This window comes from Mustelus asterias, chromosome 19, assembly GCF_964213995.1.
Source record: "Mustelus asterias chromosome 19, sMusAst1.hap1.1, whole genome shotgun sequence".
Classification (NCBI taxonomy): domain Eukaryota; kingdom Metazoa; phylum Chordata; class Chondrichthyes; order Carcharhiniformes; family Triakidae; genus Mustelus; species Mustelus asterias.
In genome coordinates, this window is record NC_135819.1 from 9,872,316 (window position 1) to 9,893,842 (window position 21,527).

A 21,527-nucleotide genomic window follows, 5' to 3' on the forward strand; every position below is an offset into this window, starting at 1 on the left:
GTGTCCAAACATGTGCGGGTTAGGTTGATTGGCCATGCTAAATTGCCTCATGGTGTTAGGGAGATTAGTCGAATAAACACCCGGTGATAGGGAATAGGACCTGGATGGGATTGTTGTCGATGCGGGCTTGATGGGCCACATGGTCTCCTTCTGTACTGTAAGGATTCTGTCACTGTACTCACGGAGTAATGGAAACAGGGAATTGTTCCAATGTGAAAATTGCCTGCCTCGAGTTCAGATCGAATCTAATTATCTTTCTATCACTGCAGTTTAGTGAGAAGACGGTGGCCAGCGCAAGAGTTCAAGCTGTGTCAAAGACATTGCTTCTTCAAGAGCCGTGTTATCTGAATCTGTCTGAGAGACGATACAGCACAGAAATCCTCCTGGTTTCAACTGGATGTTTACATTGCTTCACGGGGGAAAAAGCGATCAAGGCAAATTGGAAACACTGCTAGCCAGGAACCACAGACCAAACGATAATTACTGCAGCGGCGAATCACCTTGTGGTTTGCCAGTGAGCAACTTAGGAGGTGCTTCAAATTAACTCAACCTGGTCTGGAGGGTGTTAGCCCTGAGGAGAGGTCGGATAAACTCGGTTTGTTCTCACTGGAACAATTCCGCCCACCCTCCCCCCACCCCCGCGTTTTCAGACCCACCATGGCGGGACACCATTGGAAGACTCAGAGGACAATTCCTGTTGGCATGGAACTGATTTTTATATGAGTGCCAAATTCCGCCCCCCCACCCCCCCCCCCCACCCCCCCCCCACCCCCTCCCCACCCCTGTCACCTGCCATTGAATCCATCGGCAAGGTTATGGGACAACCTTGCCCTCTGCCCGGAATCTTGCCACCCTTCACGCCGGTGGGATTTTCCCATCCCGCCGCAGTGAACGGAGATTTAGCCGGCCGCCACATTTTCCGACCTCGCCGCAGCGGGAACGTGGCGTGAACGGCCGGTGAGGTCGCGCCCAGTGCCTTTCACAGCCTCAGAACTCCCGCAAAGTGTGTTTGACGGAGATTTCTTGAAGCGCGGTCACACTTGTGACAAAGGCGGCATTCGATTTGTGCCCAGCAAGAATCCACAAATATCAGGGGCGGCACAGTGGTTTAGCGCTGCTGCCTCACAGCGCCAGGGACCCCGGTTCGATTCCCGGCCTCGGGCCACTGTCTGTGCGGAGCTTGCACCTTTTCCCCGTGTCTGCGTGGGTTTCCTCCGGATTCCTCCCACAGTCCAAAGATGTGCGGATGTGCGGGTTAGGTAGATTGGCCATGCTAAACTGCCCCTAAGTGTCAGGGGGACTAGCTAGAGTAAATGCATGGGGCTATGGGGACAGGGCCTGGACGGGATTGTGGTCGGTGCAGACTCGATGGGCTGAATGGCCTCCTTCTGCACCGTAGGGATTCTATGATTCTATGAAGATCAGTGGGACAAACGAGAAGTTGACCTGTTTTTTTCTTGGTGATTGGGTTGAGGGATAGCAGTCGGTCAGGAAGCTGGTTAAAATCCCCTGCTTGTCTTCAAAAAGAATGGCTTGAGTTTTTTTTACCCAAACAGGAAGAGGGAACCTCGGGGTTAACGCCTTATCTGAAAAGCGGCACCTCCAACAATGTAGCACCCCCTGTGAGTACGTACAATCTCCCTTCCCCTGAAAGAACTGGATAACATCACCAGAAACCTTCAATAAATTGATACCTTTAACATATCTGGGGGGGTCACGGTGGCACAGTGGTTAGCACTGCTGCCTCACAGTGCCAGGGACCTGGGTTCGATTCCCGGCTTGGGTCACTGTCTGTGTGGAGTCTACACGTTCTCCCCCCCCTTGTCTGCGTGGGTTTCCTCCGGGTGCTCCGGTTTCCTCCCACACTCCAAAGATGTGTAGGTTGGGTGGATTGGCCATGCTAAATTGCCCCTTGGTGCCCAAAGATGGGTAGGTTAGGGGGATTGGCCATGCTAAATTGCCCCTTAGTGTTCAAAGATGTGTAGGTTAGGTGGATTGGCCATGCTAAATTGCCCCTTGGTGCCCAAAGATGGGTAGGTTAGGGGGATTGGCCATGCTAAATTGCCCCTTAGTGTCCAGAGATGTGCAGGTTAGGTGGATTGGCCATGCTAAATTGCCCTAGTGTCCAGAGATGTGCAGGTTAGGTAGATTGGCCATGCTAAATTGCCCCTTAGTGTCCAAAGATGTGCAGGTTAGGTGGATTGGCTATGCTAAATTGCCCCTTAGTTTCCAAAGATGTGCAGGTTAGGGGGATTAGCCATGCTAAATTGCCCCTTAGTGTCAGGGGGACTAGCTAAGGTAAATGCATGGAGTTATGGGGATAGGGCCTGGGTGGGATTATGGTCGGTGCAGACTTGATGGGCCGAGTGGCCTCCTTCTGCACTGCAGGGATTCTATAATCTATGATGTATGGTCGTTTGTCTGTGAAGTGTGTGGGGGGGGGGGGGGGGGTGGCGGGGAGGAATGGACCCTGGAATCTAAGACTCAGCCGCAAGACGGAGTCTCCAACAGTGCGGCACTCCCTCGGGACAGACCAGCTGGGAAACACTGGGTTAGAGATGCGAGTGGGTGGCTGTGTATAAAGGCAGGGTGGCAGATGAGCGAATCGTTGTAGAATCCATCTGATTTTCATTTGTGCATTCTAAGATTTCTATATTTATATTGGTGTAGGGATCATTTCCATAAGTTCCAGGAAACAAGCCGTTGAATAATTCTTTTCTTAATGAGTTTGGCAGCCGTCACAGGAGCTGGATTAGTATTTACGATATATATCCAGATCACAGTAAGGCAGGAGGAGGCCAGCATAGTGCCCACATAGGGACATGAAGCACAGAGACAGGCCATTCGGCCCAACCGCTCTGTGCTGGTGTTCCTGCTCCGCATGGGCCCCTCTTCCACCCTCGCAGCATGTCCCGCTATTGCTCTCTCTCCCTCAAGAGTTTCTTCAGACTCTCCTGAAGTGCATTGATGCTATTTGCCTGTGGGAATGAGTTTTGTATTCTCAAATCCCACACTCCGGATAAAGTGCTTTCTCCTGAGCTGCTTGTTGAGGTTATTGGTGACCATCTTATGTTTATGGACTCTCGTCCTGCTCTTTACTGGAAGTAAACACCTTTATCCAGCCTGTTGACCCTCCACATTAACGTTTAAGCTTTCTCTCAGTTCAACTCTCTTTTCCAGAGGAAGAAGGTCCTGTCTTTCAACCTGTCCCGGTCAGCGTAACCTTTCAGCGCCGGTATCATTCGAGCACCAAAAACATACACTCACACACACACACACACACACACACACACTCACACAGTCACACACAAACACTCACACACGCACACACACACACAGACACTCACACACACACACACACACCCAGACACTCACACTCACACACTCACACACACACCCACACACACGCACACTCACACATACACACACACACACACACACACACGCACACTCACACACTCACACACACACTCACACACACACACATTCACACCCACACACACACAGACACTCGCACACACACACACACACACACACACGCACACAAACGCACACTCACACACGCACACACACACACACAATCACACACACACACACTCACACACACACTCACACACTCACACACACACTCACACACACACATGCACACACACACACACGCACAAACACACACACTCACACACACACGCACGCACACACGCTCACACATACTCACACACGCTCACACATACTCACACACACACACTCACACACTCACTCACACTTACACACACTCACTCACACGCACACACTCACACATTCACACACACACACCCACAAGCACTCACAAGCACTCACGCACACACACACACTCACACACACTCACACACAGATATTCACACACACACACATGCACGCACACGCATACATACACGCGCGCACACATGCATGCACTTGTGCAAACACATGCACACGCACTGACACATGCGCACTCTCACATGCGCGCACACACGCACAAAAATGCATGCGCACATGTGTGCACGCATGGGGAAGTGATGGCCCAGTGGTATTATCGCTAGGCTATTAATCCAGAAACTCAGCTAATGTTCTGGGGATCCGGGTTCGAATCCCGCCACGGCAGATGAACAAACAAAGAACAAAGAAAATTACAGCACAGGAACAGGCCCTTCGGCCCCTCCAAGCCTGCACCGACCATGCTGCCCGTCTGAACTAAAACCCCCTACCCTTCCGGGGACCATATCCCTCTATTCCCATCCTATTCATGTATTTGTCAAGACGCCCCTTAAAAGTCACTACCGTATCTGCTTCCACTACCTCCCCCGGCAACGAGTTCCAGGCACCCACCACTCTCTGTGTAAAAAATCTGCCTCGTACAGCTCCTTTAAACCTTGCCCCTCGCACCTTAAACCTATGCCCCCTAGTAATTATCTCTTCCACCCTGGGAAAAAGCTTCTGACTATCCACTCTGTCCATGCCCCTCATAATCTTGTAGACTTCTATCAGGTCGCCCCTCAACCTTCTTCATTCCAGTGAGAACAAACTAAGTTCCTCCAACCTCTCCTCATAGCTAATGCCCTCCATACCAGGCAACATCCTGGTAAATTTTTTCTGTACCCTCTCCAAAGCCGCCACATCCTCCTGGTAGTGTGGCGACCAGAATTGAACACTATATTCCAAGTGTGGCCGAACTAAGCTTCTATAAAGCTGCAACATGACTTGCCATTGTTTAAATTCACTGCCCCGACCGATGAAGGCAAGCATGCCGTATGCCTTCTTGACTACCTTCTCCACCTGCATTGCCACTTTCAGTGACCTGTGTACCTGTACACTCAGATCCCTCTGCCTATCAATACGCTTAAGGGTTCTGCCATTTACTGTATATTTCCTATCTGGATTAGACCTTCCAAATGCATTACCTCACATTTGTCCGGATTAAACTCCATCTGCCATCTCTCCGCCCAAGTCTCCAACCGATCTATATCCTGCTGTATCCTCTGATGGTCCTCATCTGCAAATCCACCAACCTTTGTGTCGTCCACAAACTTACTAATCAATCCAGTTACATTTTCCTCCAAATCATTTATATATATTACAAACAGCAAAAATCCCAGCACTGATCCCTGAGGATGGTGGAATTTGAATTCAATAAAAAATATCTGGAATTCAGAATCCACTGATGACCATGAAACCATTGTCGATTGTCGGAAAAACCCATCTGGTTCACTAATGTCCCTTTAGGGAAGGAAATCTGTCATCCTTATCTGATCTGGTCTACATGTGACTCCAGAGCCACAGCAATGTGGTTGACTCTTAACTGCCCTCCAAGGGCAACTAGGGATGGGCAATAAATGCTGGCCCAGCCAGCGATGCCCATGTCCCGGGAATGAATAAAAAGAAATATGCATATATCCACACAGGCACACACACACACAAAAACCCATGCGCAATAAGGGAAAAATTGATATTGCTAAGAGTGCACATTTAACCTCCTCGCTTTCATAAAAGCACAAGAAATAGCAGCTGAAGTAGACCATTCGGCCCTTCGAGCCTGCTCTGCCATTCAACAAGGTCATAGTGGCTTCAATCCCTCAACTCCACCTTCCCTTCACTTCCCCAAGTTCCTCAATTTCCTTAGCATCCAAATAGCCATTAATCTGCCTTGAACATGCTGAGTGACTGAGTCTGCACAGGGCCAGAGAGGTTAGGAATTCCAGAGATTCAGAACCTTCCGAGTGGAGAAATTTCCCCTCACCTCAGTGGCCAAAGACCTTATCCTGAGAGTGTTGACCCCGTGTTGTAGGCTCCCCCTCAAGGGGAAACTTCGAGCACAGCAGCAAGCACCCTGTCAAACCTTCAAACCTTTTACATGTTTCAATGAGATTATCTCACTGATCCGTCCTAACAAGTTCAATGTTGTTTGCCACAACTGTGAGACAACGTCAACAGCTTGGTCGAAAGTGGTTGATCCAGTTACTGAGGTTATGAAATATTGAACAGAACTCTCCCGGCTATTAAAGTTTGTGGTAAAGTTGTGAAATCTCTTGGCCAACTAGAGGCTCAGGATGTGTGTGTGTGATATGTAGTAATTCTTAAAGTTTATTTATTAGTGTCACAAGTAGGCTTACATTAACACTGCAATGAAGTTACTGTGAAAATCTCCTAGTCGCCATACTCCAGCGCCTGTTCGGGTACACTGAGGGAGAATCTAGCACGGCCAACGCACCCTAACCAGAATGTCTTTAGGACTTTGGGAGGAAACCGGAGCACCCAGAAGAAACCCACGCAGACACGGGGAGAATGTGCAGGCTCTGCACAGACAGTGACCCAAGCCAGGAATCGAACCCAGGTCCCTGGCGCCTAGAGGCAGCAGTGCTAACCACCATGCCACCGTGTTGACCGATCTGGAGGAGGATCTGATCTGATTGCCTCTCTGTAAGAGGGTTCAAAAAGAGCATCATTGTATTGGAGAGGACAGCTGGCCTTTGTGCCTGTACTAGCTCTTTGGAAAGAGTTGTTGAGTTAGTCCCTCCCCCACCCAGACCGCTTCTCATTGCTCAGCTAATATTTCCTTTGTAAATATTTAACCAATTCCCCTCTGGAAGTTGCTGAAGGAACTGTGTACATGGGAGCAGTCAAACACTTCCCAGAAACTCACTGAAGGCTTTAAGTGCCAGCGACCCAGGTTCGATTCCGGCCTCGAGTCACTGTCTGTGTGGAGTCTGCATGTTCTCCCCGTGTCTACGTGCGTTTCCTCCGGGTGCTCCAGTTTCCTCCCACACTCCAAAGATGTGCAGGTTAGGTGGATTGGCCATGCTAAATTGCCTCTTACTGTCCAAAGATGTGCAGGTTAGGTGGACTGGCCATGCTAAATTGCCCCTTAGTGTCCAAAAATGTGTAGGTTAGATGGATTGGCCATGCTAAATTGTCCCTTTGTGTCCCAAGATGTGTAGGTTTGGTGGATTGGCCAAACTAAATTGCCCCTTAGTGTCCAAAGATGTACAGGTTAGGGAGATTGGCCATGCTAAATTGTCCCTTAGTGTCCAAAGATGTGCAGGTTAGGGAGATTGGCCATGCTAAATTGTCCCTTAGTGTCCAAAGATGTGCAGGTTAGGGAGATTGGCCATGTTAATTTGACCCTTCATGTCCAAATATGTGTAGGTTAGGTGGATTGGCTATGCTAAATTGCCCCTTAGTGTCCAAGGAGGTTTGGATGAGCAGGATAAACATGTGAGGTTACTGGGAGAGGGCAGGGGGATGGGTCTGGGTAAGGTGCTTTGTCGGAGGGTAGATGCAGACTCGATGGGCCAAATGGCCTCCCTCTGCACTGCAGAGATTCTAAGATATACCTCTTTCAGCAAGAACACATTCAACATTCTAAACATCTTTGACAAAATGCTCCTGGCATTTGATATTCCAATGAACACGATACAGGAACAGGAGATAAATTTACAAGTGAGAGACATTTGAATTCAGTCTGGTTTTTCTGGTCCGGTCTTGTCTTGCACGTCACTCTGACTTCTGGATAGACTTTGGAAGAATCGGAAATCTAACCAACTCAACTTATATACCACATCGACTTATACACTGAACAACAGGGTTTTATTGAGTCTTCTCCCACTGCCCGTTCAGGCAGTACGTTTTGGATCACAACAACTTGCGGCGTTCAAAAACTTTCCTCATTCCTCTCCCCCGCCAATTCCGATTCTTTTTCCACACACCATGTGGGGAATTCTCTCATCAGGGCCAAGGGAGCGGGGATGGGGAGAGTTTCCCATGGCAGAGGGCGACAGGAAGCCACACCATATCTTCCATCTCTGGCATAATTCTTTAATTCTGGATCCAGTGGGTTTGCACTGTCCTCCCTGCTGGGAGAACTCCCCCTCCCTTGAACCTGTGCCCTCAGGTTACCGGCCCTCTTGCCACTTGATCAAGACCTGTTGTAGCCCCTCATTAAGAACATAAGAACCAGCAGCAGGAGTGGGCCATCTGGCCCCTCGGGCCTGCTCCGCCATTCAATAAGATCATGGCTGATCTTTTTGTGGACTCAGCTCCACTTACCCGCCCGCTCACCATAACCCTTAATTCCTTTACTGTTCAAAAATTTATCTATCCTGGCCTTAAAAACATTCAATGAGGTAGCCTCAACTGCTTCACTGGGCAGGGAATTCCACAGATTCACAATCTTTTGGGAGAAGAAGTTCCTCCTCAACTCAGTCCTAAATCTGCTCCCCCTTATTTTGAGGCCATGCCTTTGGGCGGCACTGTGGCACGGTGGTTAGCACGGCTGCCTCACAGCTCCAGGGACCTGGGTTCGATTCCCAGTTTGGGTCACTGTCTATGTGGAGTCTGCACGTTCTCCCATGTCTGCGTGGGTTTCCTCCGGGTGCTCCGGTTTCCTCCCACAGTCTGAAAGACGTGCTGGTTAGGGAGCATTGACCCAAACAGGCGCCGGAGTGTGGCGACTAGAGGAATTTCACAGTTACTTCATTGCAGTGTTAATGTAAGCCTGCTTGTGACTAATAAATAAACTTTAACTTTAACTAGTTCTAGTTTCACCCACCAGTGGAAACAACCTCCCTGCTTCTATCTTATCTATTCCCTTCAGAATCTTATATGTTTCTGTAAGATCCTCGCTCATTCTTCTGAATTCCAATGAGTATAGTCCCAGTCTACTCAGTCTCTCCTCATAAGCCAACCCTCTCAACTCTGGAATCAACCTAGTGAATCTCCTCTGCACCCCCTCCAGTGCCAGTATATCATTTCTCAAGTAAGGAGACCAAAACTGTACACAGTACTCCAGGTGTGGCCTCACCAGCACCTTATACAGCTGCAACATAACCTCCCTGTTTTTAAGCTCCACCCCTTTAACTTTCCCTGCTTAATGTAGAACAACTTCCTGGATCTCTCAAGATGATTGAATTCTCTCACTCCCCCAGTGCAATTCTGCATACATCATCTCTACATCTCCAACCCTTGTTGATTCCTCTTAAGGTCCGATGACCAAAGTAGGCACCCATACCCCATCGAAGGGAGATCTTGTGGCACAGTGGGGTTAGCGTCTCTGCCTCTGAGCCAGAGCTCTGAGTTCCAGCCCCACCCCAGGAGTTGACGACCAAAGGAAGGTGTGTTCGAAATGTAGACAAACAGGTTTGAGTATCAACCTGTAAATCCTTCCAAACAAGCTGGTGGTGAGAGTGGGAGAGACTCCTGGTCTGCCACGCTTGATGTGGAGTGATGCCCCTCAAGCTGTCGCCCCTGGCGACAGACTAGCAATCTGTTCCGGGAATTACTAGCTATTAAAACAGACGACAGTCTACCTTGTACACCACTAGGAGTGAAAAGCGGAACAACAACTCCATCTACGGTCTAATCGTTATTTTCTAAAGGTTTTTGCATAGCTCTATTCCTCTATTTATAAACCCCAGGGTCCTGTATGCTTTTTAAACGGAGTAAACAACTTGTTGTGCCACCTTCAATGACCTTTCGACACGATCCCACAACCCTCTCTCCTTTCTGTATCCAATTTAACATTGGAAAATCCCAAAATCTGTCACTTTGCGCAGTTCTGTGTTAAATATCATTTACTGTGTGCCTATCCATTTCGCCAAACTGTTCAAGAAGAAATTAGATACAGCTCTTGGGGCTAAAGGGATCAAGGGATATGGGGAGGAAGAGGGAGGGATCAGGATATTGAATTCGATGATCAGCCATGATCACCATGAATGGTGGAGCAGGCTCGAAGGGCCGAATGGCCTCCTCCTGCTTCTAGTTTCTATATAAAAAAATCAAATTACTGCGGATGCTGGAATCTGAAACCAAAAGAGAAAATGCTGGAAAATCTCAGCGGGTCTGGCAGCATCTGTAGGGAGAGAAAAGAGCTGACGTTTCGAGTCCAGACGACCCTTTGTCAAAGCTTCTAGTTTCTATGTTTTAATTTTTCTATAACATATCTATAATATCCCTGTGGTGTAAATGCATGGGGTTATGGAGATGGGGTCTGGGTGGGATTGTGGTTGGTGCAGACTCGATGGGCTGAATGGCCTCCTTCTGCACTGTAGGGATTCTATGATTCTATGATTCTATTAGGAATGGGTGGCACAGTGGTTAGCGCTGCTGCCTCACGGCACCAGGGACCCGGGTTCGATTCCCGTCTTGGGTCACTGTCTGTGCGGAGTCTGAACGTTCTCCCCGTGTCTGAGTGAGTTTCCTCCCACAGTCCGAAAGACGTGCTAGCTAGGTGGATTGGCCATGCTAAATTGCCCCTTAGTGTCAGGAGGACTAGCAAGGGGAAATGTATGGGGTTATGCGGATAGGACCTGGGTGGGATTGTGGTCGGTGCATACTTGATGGGCCGAATGGGCTCCTTCTGCACTGCAGGCATTCTATGATTAACAAGAATTCAACCCAAAATCCAACACCCAGGTGTGAGAAACTCGAGGGACAGAATTTTACCGGAAACTCGAGGGCCAGAATTTTCAAGCCGGCAATCGAGGATTGGGTCACTGTCTGTGCGGAGTCTGCACATTCTCCCCGTGTCTGCGTGGGTTTCCTCCAGGTGCTCCGGTTTCCTCTCACACTCCAAAGACATGCGGGTTAGGTGGATTGGCCATGGTAAATTGCCCCTTCGTGTCAGGGGGACTAGCTAGGGTAAATGCATTGTGTCACGGGGATAGGGCCTGGGTGGGATTGTGGTCGGTGCAGACCCGATGGACTGAGTGGCCTCCTACTGCGCTGTAGGGATTCTATGATCAAATAGAGTTTGTTTCGAAAACTCTCTCTCTCTCTCTCTCCTCAGCTTGGCTCCACCAGAAGTTCAACTCACCTTCAGTCGAGTCCTTTAGTTTACAAGCGTTTGGGCTCTTTTAGCTAACACCCAGAATTTCAACCAAGTTCCGCTGTAGGAGATGTTCCCTTCACCCAACTCCTTCTAAAGCTCCCCAAACTAAACAGCTTGAACAGAGAAGCACACTCCGTTAACATTCTTGAGGTTCCCATTGACCAGAAACTCAACTGGGACTCGCCACACAAACACAGTGGCTACAAGAGCAGGTCAGAGGCTGGGAATACTGCGGCGTGTAACTCACCTCCCAACTCCCTAAAGCCTGTCCACCATCTACAAGGCACAAGTCAGGAGTGTGATGGAATACTCTCCACTTGCCTGGATGGGTGCAGCTCCAACAACACTCAAGAAGCTCGACACCATCCAGGACAAAGCAGCCCTGCCTGATTGGCACCACATCTACAAACATCCACTCCCTCCACCACCGACGCTCAGTAGCAGCAGTGTGTACCATCTACAAGATGCACTGCAGCAATTCACCAAAGATTCTTAAACAGCACCTTCCAAACCTATGACTACCTCCATCTAGAAGGACAAGGGCAGCAGATACATGGGAACACCACCACCTGCAAGTTCCCCTCCAAGCCACTCACCATCCTGACTTGGAAATATATCGCCGTTCCTTCGCAGTTGCTGGGTCAAAATCCTGGAATTCCCTTCCTAACGGCATTGCGGGTCAACCCACAGAACATGGACTGCAGCGATTCAAGAAGGCAGCTCAACACCACCTTCTCAAGGGGCAACTAGGGGTGGGCAATAAATGCTGGCCCAGCCAGCGACGCCCATGTCCCACGAATGAATAAAAAAATAAAGGAACCTATTCACTCCTATCCTCAATTTGTTGACCTTTTTTTTCCTATTGTTCATCTCCCAGGCAACCTGGTCACTTGATCATTTGCTGGAACTCAGCCGCTTTTATTTACCAGAACTCAGAATCTAATTCTCAAAGGGAAAAGATAAGAAATAGTTTTCTTTCCCCCACATTGGTGATCAAAACTATTTCCATTTTTCCTCGCATTTCTTCCTCGTTAATTTGTATTATTTGGATAAATGGGGTTTGGAAAGTCTTGTTACTTCATTGCTGGATTTAAATTCTTAATCTAAATGTTAAGACCCAGAACATTTGATTAGCACTCAATCCGCCACCTTAAACATTCTCTCCCTCCACCACCAGTCACAGTAGCAGCAGTGTATGTCATCTATGCGTTACACTGCAGCAACTCACCAAGGCTTCTTCTTCTTCAGAAGCACTTTCCAGTGACTTCTACCAGTTAGAAGGATATGGGCAGCAAATAGCTGGGAACACCAGTACCTGCCAGTTCCCCTCCAAGCCACACAACATCCGAAATGTCGCCGCTCCTTCACTGCCACTGGGTCAAATTCCCACTGCCCAACGCCGCCCCCTCACCCACCGCAAATTCCACCAAGTCCCAACAGCACTGCATGTGTATCTACACCACATGGACTCCAGCAGATCAAGAAGGTAGTTCACCAGTGTAATATAAGGGTCTGGCACATAAGGGGTTAATGTGAAACTGAATACAGTACAGCCCACAGAGTGATGTGAGATGACCCACACCTCGGGGCCAGTATCGAATCCCTACAGTGCAGAAGGAAGCCATTCGGCCCATTGAGTCTGCACCGACCACAATCCCACCCAGGCCCTATCCCCATAACCCCGTGTATTTACCCTAGCCAGTCCCCCTGACAATAAGGAACAATTTAGCACGGCAGTTCCACCTAACCCGCATGTCTTTGGACTGTGGGAGGAAACCAGAGCACCCGGAGGAAACCCACGCAGACACGGGGAGAACGTGCAGACTCCACACAGACAGTGACCCCGAGCCGGGAATCGAACCCGGGCCCCTGGCGCTGGGAGGCAGCAGAGCTAACCCACTGTGCCACCGATTTAGCATGAGACAGAACAATGCGTAGGACCAAGCATGAAGACAGATCCTAGCTTAAATCTTTACTGTACTAACGTATATAACTTCTAGCAGTTAGTAAACATTTACTATTGAACTGCCTAAGACTTGAACACCTTGATAAGACCAATTGAATGATGCCCAATACCGTACAGCACCTTGTAAAGAAAATGTGCAAAAGTAATGGGAGGGATGATGGATTGAAACCTCACGGTGGACCATGCTAATTTCCTCTCACCTGCTGTATCGTAAGTTAGGGGCTGTATGATAAATATGAAGTTTGTTGGGATCAGAAATACATTCAGAACAATGAAGCCAGCATGAAAATTACATGGAAACTACAATGCAAAGTATATGTAAATGCATGCCACGAAACAACATCTGCAATCGGACTGTTCCGATCAAATAACAGAATAAAAACAGGACGTTGGTGAGGTCACACCTGGAGTGCAGTGCACAGTTTTTGGTCTCTTTACTCTAGGAGGGATAAGGTTCTAAACCCCTTCCTCCCCCAACTTGCAAAGTGTTGATCCAGCAGAAGAAACGCTTCAGTTGTAGACAATAAAATGAAACAAACTTACTCCAACTTATAAATCAAAGAAAAAGGTTCAATAAAGAAACTTATGATGAAAGTGAGGAGGTGTGGGATAGAGGGAAAGTTGGCCGATTGGATAGGTAACTGGCTGTCTGATCGAAGACAGAGGGTGGTGGTCGATGGAAAATTTTCGGATTGGAGGCAGGTTGCTAGCGGAGTGCCGCAGGGATCAGTGCTTGGTCCTCTGCTCTTTGTGATTTTTATTAATGACTTAGAGGAGGGGGCTGAAGGGTGGATCAGTAAATTTGCTGATGACACCAAGATTGGTGGAGTAGTGGATGAGGTGGAGGGCTGTTGTAGGCTGCAAAGAGACATAGATAGGATGCAAAGCTGGGCTGAAAAATGGCAAATGGAGTTTAACCCTGATAAATGTGAGGTGATTCATTTTGGTAGGACTAATTTAAATGTGGATTACAGGGTCAAAGGTAGGGTTCTGAAGACTGTGGAGGAACAGAGAGATCTTGGGGTTCATATCCACAGATCTCTAAAGGTTGCCACTCAAGTGGATAGAGCTGTGAAGAAGGCCTATAGTGTGTTAGCTTTTATCAACAGGGGGTTGGAGTTTAAGAGCCGTGGGGTTATGCTGCAACTGTACAGGACCTTGGTGAGACCACATTTGGAATATTGTATGCAGTTCTGGTCACCTCACTATAAGAAGGATGTGGAAGCGCTGGAAAGAGTGCAGAGGAGATTTACCAGGATGCTGCCTGGTTTGGAGGGTAGGTCTTATGAGGAAAGGTTGAGGGAGCTAGGGCTGTTCTCTCTGGAACGGAGGAGGCTGAGGGGAGACTTAATAGAGGTTTATAAAATGATGAAGGGGATAGATAGAGTGAACGTTCAAAGACTATTTCCTCGGGTGGATGGAGCTATTACAAGGGGGCATAACTATAGGGTTCGTGGTGGGAGATACAGGAAGGATATCAGAGGTAGGTTCTTTACGCAGAGAGTGGTTGGGGTGTGGAATGGACTGCCTGCAGTGATAGTGGAGTCAGACACTTTAGGAACATTTAAGCGGTTATTGGATAGGCACATGGAGCACACCAGGATGATAGGGAGTGGGATAGCTTGGTCTTGGTTTCAGATAAAGCTCGGCACAACACGTGGGCCGAAGGGCCTGTTCTGTGCTGTACTGTTCTATGTTCTATGTTCTACTCCAACACTTGGGGCCTCACCCTGGGCCATTCCAAGCCAATTCCCAATAGGTTCTTATTTATACTGAGTCAGTTGGTCAGCTGATCACCACATCATTTTGTCATTGATTACATATTTTACTGGGTCATCTGACCCTTAAGGCATGTTACCATTGGTCACATTACAACAGATCCAATTGGTTACATTCTAACACAAAGAGGCCCTTATTCTCTCAAATTCAGAAGGTTGATGGGTGTTCTGCTAAAAGTTAAAGTTTATTTATTAGTCACAAGTAGGCTTACATTAACACTGCAATGAAGTTACTGTGAAAATCCCCTAGTTGCCAACCTCTGGTACCTGTTCGGGTACACTGAGGGAGAATTTAGCATGGCCAATGGACCCTAACCAGCACGTCTTTCAGACTGTGGGAGGAAACCAGAGCACCTGGAGGAAACCCACGCAGACACAGGGAGAACGTGCAGACTCCACACAGACAGTGACCCAAGCCGGGAATCGAACCCGGGTCCCTGGTGCTGTGAGGCAGCAGTGCTAACCACTGTGCCACCGTGCCGCCCAGCTGTTCCAAGAATATGGGATTGCTCCCCTTATCCTTTTATTAGTATCGTCAGGCAGTGCAATGCAATTAACTGCACTGTATGAGTCTGTTTTCCATGGTCAGGCAGGGGACGAGGCTAGCCCATTGCACTGGGCGTGCGCTGATGCCTGCGATGGTGGTTTGCCCAGGCTGGGGCAGAGTGAAGAATCAGAGTAACCAATGAGGCTACAACTGATGCAAGTTTTCAAAGCCATTGCGGCCTTTCAGCTAAGAGGAAGCGTCAGTTCAAGCCCAGGAGGGGGTACAATGCCTCACCCTGTTAGCTTGGGTCTGGTTTGTCCCTCATGTGGGGACCATGATTGCTCTCAATTTGAATGGGCTCCTTTTGATTAGAATTGAAGTACAGAAAGCTGCCAAAAAAAGTTCAAGGTTATCAATAGATTCGTTGATGGGTGTGGAAAACATAGAAGATTGGAGTTAGAGAAGAAAGCAGCACAGTGGTTAGCACTGCTACCTCACAGCGCCAGGGACCCGGGTTCGATTCCTGGCTTGGGTCACAGTCTGTGCAGAGTCTGCACATTCTCCCCGTGTCTGCGTGGGTTTCCTCTGGGTGCTCCGGTTTCCTCCCACAGTCCAATGATGTGCAGGTTAGGTGGATTGGCCATGCTAAATTGACCCTTAGTGTCCAAAGATGTGCAGGTTAGGTGGATTGGCCATGCTAAATTGACCCTTAGTGTCCAAAGATGTGCAGGTTAGGTGGATTATGGGGTAAATACCATGGGGTTAAGGATTTAAGGTCTGGGTAAGATGCTCGATCAGAGAGTTGGTGAAGACTCGATGGGCCAAATGGCCCCCTTCAGCACTGTATGGATTCTATATTTCTAAGAATGAGGAAAGGACGAGGAGATAAACAGGAATCTGAGGAATTTGGTGAAAAGCGCACAAGAGGGACAAGCACAAAGAGAAGTTGATGAGGCAGGTTGAGTAGTATTGAAGCAAAGAGCTCTTTCTTTATCAGTAACGTTCCTCATGCTTTCTTGTTCCATCCAAAGCCTGCTGAGGGAATCAGGCCCATTCCTGTATCTGTCTTCATATAGGAACAGGAGGAGGCCATTCAGCCCCTCAAGCCTGTTCCTATTCATTAATTAGAGCATGGCTGATGTGTACCTCAACTCCATTTGCCTGTTTTTGAAGAACAGTCGGGTCTCTCGCGGTTGGAGGTTCGAGGAATGGGAGATGATCTTATTGAAATGTATAAGATCCTGAGGGGACTTGTTCGGGTGGATACTGGGGGGACGCTTCCAGTTCTGGGGGAGGCTAGAACGAGGGAGCACAGGTTAAAAATAAGAGGTCTTCCTTTTTAAGAAGGAGGTGAGGAGGAATCTTTCCTCTCAGAGAGCGGAATTCTCTTCCGCAGAGAGCAATGGAGGCCACGGCTTGTTAAATAGATTTAAGGTTGAGTTAGACTTTGATAAACAGGAGAGTTAAGAGTTATGGGCACAGGCAGGAAAGTGGATTTGAGACCACAACTAGATCAGCCATGACCTTATCGAATGGCGGAACAGGCTTGAGGGGCTGAATGGCCTACCCTTGTTCCTAGATCTTGTTTTCCTATGATCTCTATTACTTAATACTCTTGCCCAATGAAAACCCATCGAAGTTTGCAAATTTTCAAAAGCCTCTGGGATCCATAACCTTTGGGATCCATAACCATTGGGATCCATAACCTTTGGGATCCATAACCATTGGGATCCATAACCATTGGGATCCATAACCTTTGGGATCCATAACCATTGGGATCCATAACCATTGGGATCCATAACCACTGGGATCCATAACCACTGGGATCCATAACCATTGGGATCCATAATTTTGGGATCCATAACCATTGGGATCCATAACCATTGGGATCCATAATTGTTTTATTCTTAATGTTCCTTGTGTCCACTTTAAGCACTTCATAGTCCCAAGCACCAGAATCTTGATCAACAAGACCACTTGTTACGTTGATGCCTCGCTGCCCTTCAGTTCATTCTCAATAATTCCCACATCCTGATTTCCTTCCCTTTCCATTCACAGCTCAGGATGTGTTGATGAAATTTATATTAACCTATCCACTCCCAGTTTCACTCTTCGCAAGGTCACGGTGACAGACCCGCTGATTTTATTCCAGGCCACACCAGTTTCCAACAGCACCAATTTTTCCTTCTTCCTTTTACTATTTTTTACCTCCCCCATTATCAACATCCTGGGGGTTTATCCTTGACCAGAAACTGAACTGAGGCCAAATAAACACAGTGGCTACAAGAGCGGGTCAGAGGCTGGGAATCCGGCAGAGAGGAACTCACCTCCTGACTCTCCAGAGTCTGTCCACCATCCACAAGGCACAAGTCAGGAGTGTGATGGAATACTCCCCACTTGCCTGGATGGGTGCGGCTCCAACAACACTCAAGAAGCTTGACACCATCCAGGACAAAGCTTGATTGCTACACCTTTCACAAATATCCACTCCCTCCACCACCGACGCACAGTGTCTGCAATGTCTACTATCTACAAGATGCACTGCAGCAACTCACCAAGGCTCCTTTGACAGCACTTTCCAAACCTATAGCATCTACAATCTAGAAGGACGAGGGCAGCAGATACCTGGGAACACCACCAGCTGGAGGTTTCCCTCCAAGCCACTCACCATCCTGAGTTGGAAATATATCAGCCGTTCCTTCATTGTCGCTGGGTCAAAATCCTGGAACTCCCTCCCTAACAGCACTGTGGGTGTACCTACACAGGGACTGCAGCGATTCAAGAAGGTGGCTCACCACACCTTCTCAAGGGGCAGTTAGGGATGTAAGTGGAATAAGTTGAGTTAACACAGCATGGTGGAGCTGTGCGCTCCACTGAGTGACCTCTTCACTTGTCCCCATTGAATCTATCTGGAGTTCAAGGTGGTTTGTTCCCCAAACTGAACTGGGCCAGTCATATAAATACTGTGGCTGCAAGAGCAGGTCAGAGGCTGAGAATCGCACCTCCTGACTCCCTCAAAGCCTGTCCACCATCCAAAAGGCACAAGTCAGGAGTGTGATGGAATACTCCCCGCTTGCCTGGATGAATGCAGCTCCAACAACACCCAAGAAGCTCAACACCATTCAGGACAAAGAAGCCCACTTGATCAGTACCCTCATCCCTCAACTTAAACATTTCCTCCCTCCAGCTCTGATGCACAGTGGTAGCTGAGTGTACCATCTACAAGCTGCACTGCAGCGACTCACCAAGTCCCCTTTGCCAGCACCTCCCAAACACAGGACCTGGTCCACCTAGAAAGACCAGGGCAGCAGATACATGGGAACACCACCACCTGCAAGTTCCCCCTCCAAGACACTGGCCATCCTGACTTGGAAAAATATCGGCCGTTCCTTCACTGTCGCTGGGTGAAAATTCTGGAACTCCCTCCCTAACAGCACTGTGGGTGTACCTACGCCACAGGGACTGCAGCGATTCAAGGAGGCAGCTCACCCAACACCTTCTCAAGGGGCAATTAGGGGTGGGTAATAAATGCTGGCCCAGCCAGTGACCCCCACATCCCAGAAATGAATTTTAAAAATCTTCTTCTACACTCAAATGCAGCAACATAATTCCTTGCGTATTGAACTGCTTGTGTCCTTTGCTTCATCTGGAATCGCTCTGCGGGGCTGTTTTGTAACATGTACATTGATGGATAACAATGTGTGACACTGCAGTGTACAGTGCAGGAAGCAGTGTGTGACCACCCAGTAACTAAAACATCTCATTCAAAAGGACATTATGTCCGGCAGCTCATCAACTGGGGAGGTGATGGCCTAGCGGTATTATCGCCAGATTATTAATCCAGAAACTCAACTAATGTTCTGGGGACCCGGGTTCGAATCCCACCACGGCAGGTGGCGGAGTTTGAATTCAATAAAAAAATATCTGGAATTGAGAATCTACTGATGACCCATTGTCGATTGTCGGGAAAACCCATCTGGTTCACTAATGCCCTTTAGGGAAGGAAATCTGCCATCCTTACCCGGTCTGGCCTACATGTGACTCCAGAGCCACAGCAACTGCTCTCCAAGGGCAACTAGGGATGGGCAATGAATACTGGCCAGCCAGTGACGCCCATGTCCCATGAATTAATTAAGAGAAACTGGGATGAGCCAGCCAGGATTTCAGTCTCGGGAGTGGGATTTGAACCCATGACATCTTGAGGCAAGAGAGATACCCACTTGAGCCACACCTTACCTTTGTAAACTGTAGTGCCTTCATAGCGGCAGTGGAATCAGTTCACCTGGTTGACATTTTCATGAGATCGCGAATCGAGAATCTGGTGAACTGGTGTAGAGACAATAATCTCTCCCTCAATGTCAACAAAATGAAGGAGATTGTCATCGACTTCAGGAAGCATAAAGGAGAACAAGCCATGTGTACATCAACGGGGATGAAGTAGAAAAGGTTGAAAGTTTCAAGTTTTAGGTGTCCAGATCACCAACAACCTGTCCTGGTCCCCCCATGCCGACACTATAGTTAAGAAAGCCCACCAACGCCTCTACTTTCTCAGAAGACTAAGGAAATTTAGCATGTCAGCTACGATTCTCACCAAGGTCTGCAGACGCACCATAGGAAGAGTTCTTTCTGGTTGTATCACAGCTTGGTATGGGCTCCTGCTCTGCCCAAGACCACAAGGAACTACAAAAGGTCGTGAATGTAGCCCAATCCATTACGCAAACCAGCCTCCCATCCATTGACTCTGTCTGCACTTCTCACTGCCTCGGAAAAGCAGCCAGCATAATCAAGGACCCCACGCACCCGGAAATTCTCCCTTCCATCTTCTTCCGTTGGGAAAAAGATACAAAAGTCTGAGGTCACGTACCAACCGACTCAAGAACAGCTTCTTCCCTGCTGCCATCAGACTTTTGAATGGACCTACCTCGTATTAAGTTGATCTATCTCTACACCCTAGCTATGACTGTAACACTGCAGTCTGCATCCTCTCCTTTCCTTCTCTATGAACGGTATGCTTTGTCTGTATATCCCGCAAGAAACAATACCTTTCACTATGTTAATACATGTGACAATAATAAATCAAATCAAATCAAACATGTATTTTTTGGGCCTGTGTTCAAGTGGAGGAGAGTCCCATAGAATCATAGAATCCTACAGTGCAGAAAGAGGCCATTCGGCCCATTGAGTCTGCACCAACCACAATCCCATCCAGGCCCTATCCACCTATCCCTACATTTTTACCCATTAACCCCTCTAACCTATGCATCCCGGGACACTAAGGGGCAATTTAGAATGGCCAATCAACCTAGCCTGCACATCTTTGGACTTTGGGAGGCAACCGGAGCACCCGAAGGAAACCCACGCAGACACGGGGAGAACGTGCAAACTCCACACAGACAGCGACCCGAGCCGGGATTCGAACCCAGGCCCCTGGAGCTGTGAAGCAGCAGTAGTGCTAACCACTGTGCCGCCGTGCAGCCAAAAGTTTGGGCTTTTCAATTTGGAATGAAGCACTGCGGTTGCTTTGTGGTTGCATTTAATGAGGAATAATTGGAACATGCCTTTGGAGTGAAGGCCAGACCTTTATTGGTAATTCCTGTGTGGTTCGTCATGTTTAGGCCTGGTTCCCTCCTGTAATAAAACAACATTCTTCAAGGGCTTAATTACCTGGGGATAAATTACTCAGAAAACAAAATGCAGCACGGCTGAACTTTCACTTCTGTTATTGTTCTCTGCTTACTGACTCCCTCGTTCTCTCCGGCAACATTTGGGATCAAACATTAGAGTGGCATTGGACCATGAGATGATCATCCCAACACATATTCATGTGGTGACTATGATCGCCTGTTTTCACATGTGTAATATTGAACGATTCACCTGTCTCTTGCTTCTGGAACCTTTGCCCCACCACGCCCCTCGCTGATCTCCTCACCCTACCCTCAATAGGCCTCAGCTCTTCCAAAGCTCAGTGTACAGCGAGCCCCGTACTCCTACTGGCTCTCTGCTCACTGACCTACATTAGATGTCAGTCAAGAAGCATCCTCATTTCAAAATTCTCATCCTGGGTTTACAAATCCCTCCATTGGCCCCTCCCTCCCTGTCTCTGTAATCTCCTCCGTCCCCACAAACCTCAAGAGCTACCTGCTGCCCTCTGATTCTGGCCTCTTGCGGATCTTCGATTGTAATCACTCCACCATTGGTGGCCGTGCCATCAGCTGCCTGGGCCCCAAGCTTTGGAATTCCGCTAGGTACACCTCTCCGCCTCTCTATCTCGCTTCCCTCCTTTAAAACTGTGGTGATTATCCCCTTTAAGGGAGACACAATTCCTTAAAACCTCCATTACTGATAAAGCTTCTGGTCATCTGACCTAATGGGCAGAACCTCAGCTACCACTGGGGGAAAGCTTTCGAGCAAAGAGATATCATAAGGCACTTTGAGAGGACTCGACCGGCCACCTCCCTG

At 48.4% G+C, this 21,527-nt stretch overlaps 1 long non-coding RNA gene across 1 annotated transcript in view; it reads left to right on the plus strand.

Annotated features, from left to right (window-relative positions):
- The window catches only part of LOC144507756 (uncharacterized), a 40,128-nt gene extending 28,459 nt beyond the window's left edge, over nucleotides 1–11,669 (plus strand). The window contains exon 3 of the long non-coding RNA XR_013500138.1: nucleotides 10,796–11,669. This is a non-coding gene — a long non-coding RNA (uncharacterized LOC144507756). The remainder of the gene's footprint in view (nucleotides 1–10,795) is intronic.
- Nucleotides 11,670–21,527: the final 9,858 nt, after the last annotated feature.